The sequence below is a fragment of the Eurosta solidaginis genome, chromosome 3 (assembly GCF_040869045.1).
Source record: "Eurosta solidaginis isolate ZX-2024a chromosome 3, ASM4086904v1, whole genome shotgun sequence".
NCBI classification, from domain to species: domain Eukaryota; kingdom Metazoa; phylum Arthropoda; class Insecta; order Diptera; family Tephritidae; genus Eurosta; species Eurosta solidaginis.
Window position 1 is genome coordinate 114899502 of NC_090321.1, and position 10780 is coordinate 114910281.

The 10780-nt window shown below is 43.0% G+C and overlaps 1 pseudogene; it reads right to left on the reverse strand.

The window, feature by feature from the left end:
* LOC137244238 (inositol-3-phosphate synthase-like) overlaps positions 1-10391 on the reverse strand; it is a 142818-nt pseudogene extending 132427 nt beyond the window's left edge.
* Positions 10392-10780: the final 389 nt, after the last annotated feature.

Genomic DNA, 10780 nt, shown 5'->3' on the forward strand with positions numbered 1-10780 from the left:
CCTCAAGTGTCACAAAATCGACACATCCAATTGGGATGCAATACTAACTTATTTGTGTTCGACAAAGTTACCGGAAAGTACCCTGTCTCTATGGGAACAAAGCATAGACCATAAAATGGACATATCTAAATGGGAAGATATGGACAAATTTCTATCAAATAGGTTTCAGACACTGGAAACAGTGTCTAGCTTCACTGGCTCTAACGCCGAAAAGGGACAAAAGCCATCAAATACTCGGCATACAACCGAAACCCCCATAAAAAGACTTGGTGCCTTCCAAACGAAGGTATCAAAACCGACTTCAAAATCAACATCTAGGGTTTTTTGTAAAATGTGCAAAGCTGAACACAGGTTACGGAACTGTCCCCGATTCTGTGATCTGACCCCAGTGGAGAGAATCAACTTCATCAAGTCCACGGGGGGATGCCTGAACTGCTTATCCCCAGGACACACAGTGACGCGGTGCACCAGTTCGTACAACTGTGCTAAATGCTACTCTCGTCACCACACGCTCCTGCATGCGGATACAATTCAGCAAACTACGAGGCGCAATCCTTTTAAAGACGCGGATAATATTCCGTCAACTTCAGCACAAGCACAAAGAAGACAGGAATCGGGGCAACCAAATTCTTCTGCGAACCAGAATGTAAAATCCTGTCATGCGAATTCCAGCACAGGCGTGCTATTAGGAACTGCTCGCGTACACATTCATCATTATGGTACCGACTTCTCCGCGCGGGCATTAATTGATTCAGGGTCTGAATGCCCTTTCATGACAGAAAGACTAAAACGCAGAATCAATTTGCCGGCAAAGAAAATGCATGCCCAAGTTTCAGGCATCACCAACGCAGTATCTGCTAAAGTTAAAGAGGCATCCACCATCGAGCTACGTTCACCAGTGGACCCATGCTTTAGCTTGACTACTCCTGTTCTAATTTTAGCCAAACTAACTGGGAATCTGCCATCCTGCCATATCGAAACAATGACTATGCAGGCATTCCCAGACTTAGTTTTGGCAGACAAGAGGTTTTACGTCAATGAAGATGTAGACCTCATACTTGGTGGAGACATATATCCCCAAATTATACTAAGCGGTCTAAAAAAGAATGTACTTAATACACTTCTGGCCCAAGAGACAGTGTTCGGTTGGATACTAACCGGTCGTATTGAAGCACCGAATCCAACGAAGAGCATCGTGTCATTTTACAACGAGGTCGCGTTGGACAACCAACTAAAAGCCTTTTGGGAGTTGGAAAATGTACCGAAAATTAAAAGCCCTAGCGACGATGACAGATATTGTGAAAAATTATATAGAGAAACCACAAAGAGAAATGAGGATGGAAGATATGTCGTTTCACTGCCATTTAGACAGGAATACCCGGAAGAACGAAAATTAGCAGGGTCCCTTAAACGCGCATGCTCGCAATTCTATCGAAATTAAACGCGGTTAACGAAAAATCCGGAGTTAGGGAATGAATACATAAGGGCACTTTCAGAATACCAGACGCTCGGACATATGCACAAAATTAAGGGCACAGTCGCAGCAGATGACCCTGATAATTATTTCCTGTCCCATCACGCCGTGGTAAAGGCGGAAAGCACAACTACTAAAGTCCGGGTCGTTTTCAACGCTTCAAGTCCGACTGCTAATGGTACAAGTCTGAACGACGTTTTGCTCCCAGGCCCGGTACTCCAAGCAGATCTCCCGACTCTCATCATTCGTTGGAGACTTTATCGGTACGTCTTCAACAGTGATATAGAGAAAATGTATAGGCAGATTTGGATGAACGATAATCATACCAAATTTCAACGTATTATTTTTCGAAAAGACATGAATGAACCAACAGGACTCTACGAATTAAAAACGGTAACTTTCGGAGTTAATTGTGCCCCTTATCTTGCTATAAGAACGCTGTTACAGTTGGCTGACGACGTACAAAGTTCCCATACCACAGCATCAAACATACTCCGGGAATGTATGTATGTAGATGACGTCCTCGCAGGAGGACACAACCTCACCTCCACCATTATGGCAAGAGACGAAACTCGACAGGTTTTACATTCGGCAGGGTTCCCATTACGAAAGTGGACTTCAAACTCGGAGGAGGTTCTCAAAGACATCCCGAAATCGGATCTGCTCAGCGAGGACTTCTTAGCCTTTGAAGACACCAGCACAGTGAAAGCATTAGGTATAAGGTGGAACGCACATGCTGACTTATTTTATTTCAAAGCGGGATCACTAGACAACCCTAACATGCTAACAAAACGAGAGATCCTGTCAGTTATTGCCAAACTCTTTGACCCGTTGGGGTGGCTTGCCCCAATGGTCATAGTGGCAAAAATAATTATGCAAAACATTTGGTTAGAAGGTACAGGGTGGGACGAGCCAGTCTCACCAACGACATTAGAGCGGTGGAAAACCTTCACCCAAGATTACCCGGAGATAGATAGGATTGGAATACCACGTTGGGTACAATTCTCACCAGAAGACGAGGTTGAAATCCACGGCTTCTGTGACGCGTCGGAGAAAGCATATGCAGCAGCCGTGTACATGCGCGTCAAAAAAGAGAATAATGTTTATACACACCTACTTATGGCAAAAACCAGAGTCGCACCAGTTAAGACAATCTCCCTCCCACGTCTGGAACTTTGCGGTGCAGTATTGCTCGCGGAGATGATTGACTCAATCTGTAGGAGCATCAAATTAGGACCAATCACCATTCATCTATGGACTGATTCCAGCATTGTCCTCGCATGGCTACGGAAACCGCCCTGTTCCTGGTCCACCTTTGTCGCACACCGCATAACGAAGATCATCGACATGGTCGGAAGCAAGGACTGGCTACATGTGGATTCAGAATCAAATCCGGCGGATTTAGAAAGCAGAGGCCTACCAGCGGGTGAATTAGTCAACAATTCGTTGTGGTTGCAGGGACCATCTTGGTTGCAAGAGGACAACATCCAATGGCCAGTACAGGAAACGGACTACCATACATCATATGAGGAGAAGAAAGTGAAAGCACAGTCGTATGCCGTCACTCAGGCTGAACAAGAAGATATACTCGATCGTTTTTCAGACTTGCCACGAGCTCTAAGAGTCCTATCCTACGTTAGGAGATTTATAAAAGGAACGCATCCTAAAACAAAAACGGTATGCCACGAAAAGTCGTGCATAATCTCAGCCGATGAGATTAAGGCAACGACTCAAGCACTAATAAAAGTATGTCAGAAAATATCCTACGGTACAGAATACTTGCAATTAAAAAATAGGGAACCTATTGATCGGAAGAGTGAAATCCTGTCACTCAACCCATACATCGACAAAGATGATATTATCAGAACAGGGGGGCGTCTAGGGGCCTCAAAAGACATGTCATACAACGAGCGGCACCCGATCATATTGCCTTACAATTGTAGGCTGTCTCGCCTTACAGTCACGATGATTCATCATGATTCCCTTCATGGCGAGAACCAGCTCATGCTCCGCCTTATTCGAACCCAGTATTGGATTCCGAATGTCAAGACAGTGGTCAGAGCCGTCATCCACAATTGCAAAACTTGCATTATTCACAGGAAGCAGACGCAGTCCCAACTTATGGGTACCCTTCCCTGCGAACGTACTACTTTTACCCGCGCTTTCACTAATACCGGGGTAGATTTCGCGGGGCCTTTCGACATCAAAAGCTACCGCGGTAGGGGATGTCGACTGTCCAAAGGCTACGTATGCCTATTTGTCTGCTTCTCCACTAAGGCCATCCACCTAGAAGCCGCTAGTGACCTAACCACCCCTGCTTCCTCGAAGCCTTTTCGCGTTTTATCGCGAGAAGAGGATGTCCAAAAAACATCTACTCCGACAATGGTACGAACTTCGTCGGAGCTTCCAGATCTCTACGATCGGAATTCAAAGCCTTCCTGGCAGAAAGCCGAGACAAAACAGTCTCCAAGTATAGCCATCAAGCATTAACTTGGCATTTTATTCCCGCCGGCGCTCCACATATGGGCGGCCTGTGGGAAGCGGGAGTGAAGAGCTTCAAAAGCCACTTCAAAAAGGTCGCTTCTCTCCATAAATATACCATGGAGGAGTTCCAAACCCTTTTGTGCCGGATTGAGGCGTGCCTCAACTCGCGCCCACTCAGTCCAGGGTCGAATGACCCAACGGATCTGGAACCACTAACCCCAGGACATTTCTTAACTGGCAGCCACCTACTGGCTCCGCCAGAACCAGATGCGAGCGAGAGCTCTGCCTCGATGATCAATCGGTGGCAGAAACTCAAAGCCCTCCATCACACTTTCTGCAAGCGATGGAAAACCGAATATCTCACCGAATTGCAGAAGCGCGTTAAGTGGAAGCATCCACAATCAAATGTCAAACTGGGGGACCTAGTCGTCATTAAGGAGGATAATCTACCCCCCAACGAATGGAGACTAGGTCGGGTAGCCAATCCTCACTATGGCCCCGATAACCGAGTTCGAGTCGTCGAACTGGATACGGCACGGGGACAAATAACTAGACCAGTTACGAAATTGGTACTACTTCCGTCCCACGACAAGGAGAATTACATGTAAGGGGCCAAATTCCGCCTTACAAAACCCTAAAAAACCAAAATTATATGTCCCCCGCCTACCTACAATCAGAGGCCCACGGTTGGTGATAGCATGGAAAACATATTTGCGGAATCCGCGTCTTCGTGTCTCTCTATCTCTAAGCCTGCGTTTCTCCCGACCCATATATTATAATCAACCCCCCGGTCTCGTGAGGGTGCGAGTCTACCGGAGGGGAAACCTAAGGCGTACTACGCGATGGCAATGGGGAAAGGGAGCGCGGGACATAAAGACGCGTTTAACCACGCGCCGTGATGCCCCGCTATCCCTTAGCTTGTGTCTCTCCCGAGGCCCTAATTATAATCAACCCCCCGGTCTCGTGATGGTGCGAGTCTACCGGAGGGCGATCCTACATCTTCTCTTTTTTTTGTTCTCTACCCCCGGTCTCGTGTCGAGTCTACCGGAGGGAATCCTACACCTGACTACTAGTGGGCAATGGGGAGAGGGAGCGAGACGCACGAAGACGCGGGAGAGCTTCCCAAAAGCTCGCAAACAAAAAGCATTTTTTTTTCTATTTTTTTAACAATACTAACCGGGGGCCCATGAACAAAAAAAAAACCCACAATTCACTCGCTCACCCAGAGCGAGGATACCAGAAAATCCCCAAATTCACTCGCTCGCCCCGAGCGAGGACACCAAAAACCACCCCATTCACTCGTTATCCCATAACGAGGACATCATAAGAGCCTACCGCAGAAGGGCGAAACGATCTGCCACAGAATCTAAGGGCTTTCGGCCCTTGGTATATTTTAAATTTCCCAAAGTCACTCGCTTCCCCCAGCGAGGATACCAGAACCCTAATACAGACCCACGGTCTGCCCCAGAACACATATGCACTCGGTCAAATGCACGAGGCCAACAGCACCGAAGCGGGCCTAGCAATCAGGATTCCAATAGTTATAATTCATAAGAACAAAGTACACGTCATGTAGGAAGTCTATAATAAAAGCTTTCCCAAACAAACATTAAGCTTACAAAGCGTTGATGTTTGTTCACAAATTGTGTAAACAAAAATAAATAAAACCTCATAAAAATTTACTAAAAGAAAGCATGTTATAAATGGCCTCCCAAAAGCCTTTATAACTAACAATTCTTTTTAGACGGATTGTCAAAAGGTTTTGAACATTGATTTTTTGAATAACTTTCAAAAGGTCTTCAAAAATGTCTCCAATTAAGGTGAATTTCAGTTTAAGCATAAACACCGAAAGTCTTTGCTCACAATTTGTTTAAGAAAACCATTTCATTCATAAATATGTGCGTTCGTGCTAACAATAATCGAACAAAGACCAGTATTATCAAACTACAGAAGCACTGAAGTAGATACTGATTGTTGCCTTGTTTTAGAAATTTTATACATATTATAGTTTGTTGGAGAACTTGGTAGTTACTTGGGCTGCTGAGTGGCTTCTCACCCCATGTCGCCTACATCTTCGAATCATGCTATCTCAATGTCAAAAATTTCCCAATTCAGGACTTGTCTCCAAACCGCCCTATATTAGAGTGAGAGTATTTCATTAACTCCCTCCTGTGACAAAATGCTTTGAACTTATGCTCGTAGAGGGAGTTTTTTTGGCAGCATAGTGCATTTTTTGAATAAAAGTCCAACATGCGGCATTTTCTAAACAATTTCTGAAAGAGTGACCAACCCAACATGACCTTATCAATCACGAAATGTTCAGTAGAAACCGAATCATTTCCCCCACAACATATTGGCACTTGCAAAACCAATATCACTACTACTAGACTACTAGATACTTCCCGCTTACTGGATTACGAATGGGAATTTCAAAAACCCCAATCAAAAAAGGAATCGTTTCTTAATTTCACATAAGTCAAAAAAAAAAAAATTTGGAAGTGGGAAAAGGTTCCCTAACCTTGAGCAGTATCCGGCACCCCTTACCACTGGTGGGGGGAAGTGCCAGACTTACAAAAGGTCGTTGAAAGCGGGAGGGCATCCCACCGGGTGGATACTCCCCTTACCTCGAACAGTATCTGATACCCCTTACCACTGGTGGGGGGAAGTGTCAGACTTGAGCGAGGCCTTAACTAACAAAACCAAATACATCACGCAGTATCTGCCACCCCTTACCACTGGTGGGGGGAAGTAGCAGACTGACGCAACGTTTTCCCTACCTAACGCAATCCCAACGTCAGAAAATAGTATTCAGTATTCTTCTAAACCAGCCCATGTATTCCTATCAATAAAACCTTTAACAACACCCCATATTGACTTTTTACATTTGACTTGAGCGTGCACTGACAGCATTGCATGATCATCAACAGTTCTTAGAAGGCAATAGTGCATTAAGACATTGAAACTATCGGCATATGGAATGCCAGCATTAACACTAGTTACATCTATGGAATACAATTCACCCGTTTCACGCATCTCTTGGTTTTCAGTAACCTTAGACACTTTGGGGCCCACGGAAGCAAATAATTGCACAGTTAAATTAATAGTACGTGTCTTCTTGCCTTCATTATTGGTTAACCAATCGTTGAAAGACATATTTTCAGTTTTACGCGCTGCATGAAATTCCAAAAAGAATTTCGATTTTGAAAAAGTATGCGAAATAGCGTATCGACATTAATTGGAAGTATTGTGTGTACTAATTGACGGCCTTCATGTGTTGATGAGCATTCAGCTGTCACAATAAATGTAACAATGTATCGCAAGTGAAAGCACTACGCACATTCGCGCGTACTAAATCTCGCACAGAACAAAATACCAATTTTTTCTGTTCATGCGTTGTTGCTGTACTATTTAATAAAAATATCAAATGCGCCACACATTTTAATATGCGATCAAAGTTTCCTTGTTGTTTCTTAAAGACCGGACGCACTTGCAACAGCTCTTGTCCTTCAACAATTGTATCAGTCATTAAACTAAACACACCAAATACATCTTCGAATATAGGCAAGACACCGCCTTTACAGACTTACCTTTTCCTTTATTCTTCATTAACCAGATTTTCACTACGCCTAATTCGAACTTTGATCTTCATCCCTTGCACCGCTGTCTCTATCGCCTCTCTCGTTTTATTAAACTGTTTGTTGAATCTATGAAGTTTTCTCGTTTTGAATGTTATTTCGTAGCAAATCGTAAATGTCGTGTGAATTTTTTTTAAGAAAATGACAGGAAATTCAATGCGCTCTTCCTAAAATAAGTAAAAAAATAATGCGTATTGACGAGTGATTTTTGTTGATGATGCAATGCGCTTACTTTTTGTTGCCGTAAAGCATCCTCTGTTGATTCAGAGGTCACTGTTGTAGGCAACAGATAAATGCCGTCTTTCGAGTCTACCTCATTGCTATTACTAGGGACTGTTGTTGTGCGACCGCGGACCGGTTTTGGAAAATCCTGTATGACTTGTTGTTGAGTTGCCGGTGAAGCAACAGCTGCCACTGCAGCAGTTATTGATGTATTCGTAAGCAAATTATATGCACCTCCAACAGATGGTACTACTTGCCCTGTCGACGGCGATGTACCAGAATTGGTTGTATTGGTAAAATGCACAGGTGTACACGGCGGCGGCACTGTATTTGGTGGAATACTCAATTGGAATCCATTATGATACATCGGATAGTAGGTGGCTTGGGCGGGAGTGCCTGATGGTGAAGTCACTAAAGTTGATCCCGAGTTGGCGGTACCTGCTGGAAAGATAGTTTTGCAAGTAACCTTTACATCTACGCCAGTACTGAAATAATTCATTCACGTCAGCCTTCAATCAATGCAACCAATGTCTCTAACAAGCGTTAACACTAAACAGCATCTATGTATTACTTTTTGTGCCCGTTCGTATGACCATTTAATTTACAATTATCATACTGAGCCTTTGCTGCTGCTCCAGTGCTAGCACTTTTGCCGTTCACTTCAGCGGCACAGCTACTGTCGATACCCTTTAATTTCTTAGTGGGCGGCTCATTGGTGATTAATGAAAAATCAAAACGTTGCTCCAGCATCATATGCGAATTTGGTGGCAAACCAATGCAACCACGTAATATATTCTCAATAGCCGAACGCTGACGAAAGAGCGAGTTGATAACTTGTGCGCCACGCGGTACCAATGAAGCCTTGCATAGGTAGCTTAATATAGAAAGTACGGGATTAAATGAGACCCATGGCGCATCGGCCCGTTGATTATTTTTAATCTGAATGCGTGAGCACAATTCACCCAAAATAACCAAGTCAAGTATGAACGGTGAAGCGAGTAATGAATCCTCGCATGTATTATGAATGACGAGTGTATTATGACCGCCCATCATAATTTCTGAGGTAGCACGTTTACTATCGCCCACATAGGGTACATATTTGATGACCACCAACATGATCGGGATGTTCATTAGGTTTAAAGAGTATTTGATTCAATTCGACCATATCATCAACAACGTTACTTTTGGATATCTCCTTGGAGCGGAATTGCTGTGGGGCTGATAAATTCTTGCCATCATTATAACCAAATGATTGTAGCTAACTATGGAAACAGGTTTGATGCCTGCACCCACCAAAAACTCAACAAGCACTGATTTAAGTTTAGTTTGGCCCGATTTAAAATCATCGCCAGCAATGAAAACACCCTTAAATTCGGCCAATTCAATAAGACCAGGTACAAACGTATTTTGTGGTGAGCCATTAATGTAAGAGTTACGCCCTCGTCAATGCTGGCCATTGCAAATATAGTTGATGGTGATATTTCTGCCTTATTCGCTTTCAACGATGCCTCTAACTCAGCCATGGTTGTATTCAAGCCCTCTTTTATTTCACAAAAATGTTCTGTATTAGCAGTCCACAATATAATCACCTGATCCACACCAGTTTTTTGTTTGAAATCGCGTATATCATGTCGTATTTGTTAATATTGTTGAAATTTAGTACCTTTGATTAGATTATCAGCACGATCCGACTGCTTGGCTGCAATAAAGTCGGGATCATAAATGGATGGCCGCGGTTTCAGTGTTGACAAATCCTCATACAATTGATCTTGTAATTCTACATCGCGCACCTTTGAGCGTCGCATAACTTCCCCAATATTCAATGAACTTATATCCCAACCATTAACGATAATATCATCGGGATTAACCATGGGTACAAGATCTTTCATGGGTACATATACATCTTTGCCATCCTCATCGGAACCAATAAGTATGGTGGATGCTTGCGTTATCGAACCAAACCAGTTGGCCTTTTGTATGCCAGTACGTTTACGCCATTGTAATTGACGTCGATTAGCCTCTAGAGCAGCAGTCAGCGTCGTGCCATTATTGCCTCCCCAACCGACAAGCATGAGTCCCAGCTTAGGTACACTACGATCAGTGCTAATTGTCAGAGCAGCAGTTTCGGGATGCACCGGAATTTTGCCATTGGCCGTTCGTTTCACATTTGATGTTTGGTATTCATAATCGATTTCAATATAACGTTCACCGATTTTCACCTTTGGCGAAATTACTTCCAAGGTAGCAGTATCTACTTTCATGTTGAATTTGTTGTTGGTTTTAAATGCTTTTTTTGTTTATTATAGCAAATAAAATTTATTTTCACACCTCTTTGTAACTTGTAATGAGTCTTGAGAGACAAAATAAATAAATCTCATAAAACGCTCTTTAAAAAATTCGGTGGTGTTTTACAGTCTTTTTTGCTTTTTAGTTCGGGCTCTGCTTAATTATTTAAATTATTTTTTAAATATTTCCAATAGATATATAAGTTGTTTGTATCCAGCGAACCACCCAATTTGTAGCTGTGAACCTGAAATGAAATAAAAGAATACAAAATTAGGAAAATTTACAAAAGTATAAAAAGGGAACGATACTAGTATACTTACCCAGCACATTTTTCTTCATAAAGAAAATTCATACTCATTTCCATGAATGAATGACATTTTTGAATGAACGAATCAAGGTTGCCACTCGATGACATTTGCTTTTTGTCTTTTCTTACGCCGTGAACACATTGCGCGCGACCCCATGGGATCACAAAGCGGATCCACGGGATCCAACAAACTAAGAGTGTTAGGACCCAAACACCTTTACTTTTTTCGACAAATGAAAATAGTAGTAGACTGGTTTCATTTTTCAGAAAACAATAGCTGCAGTTTATACATGTATCCAAACAAAATATATGGAAATTTGTATAGATTTAGCTTATGCCTATATGATACTTGGGTTTTCCCCGTATTTCGAG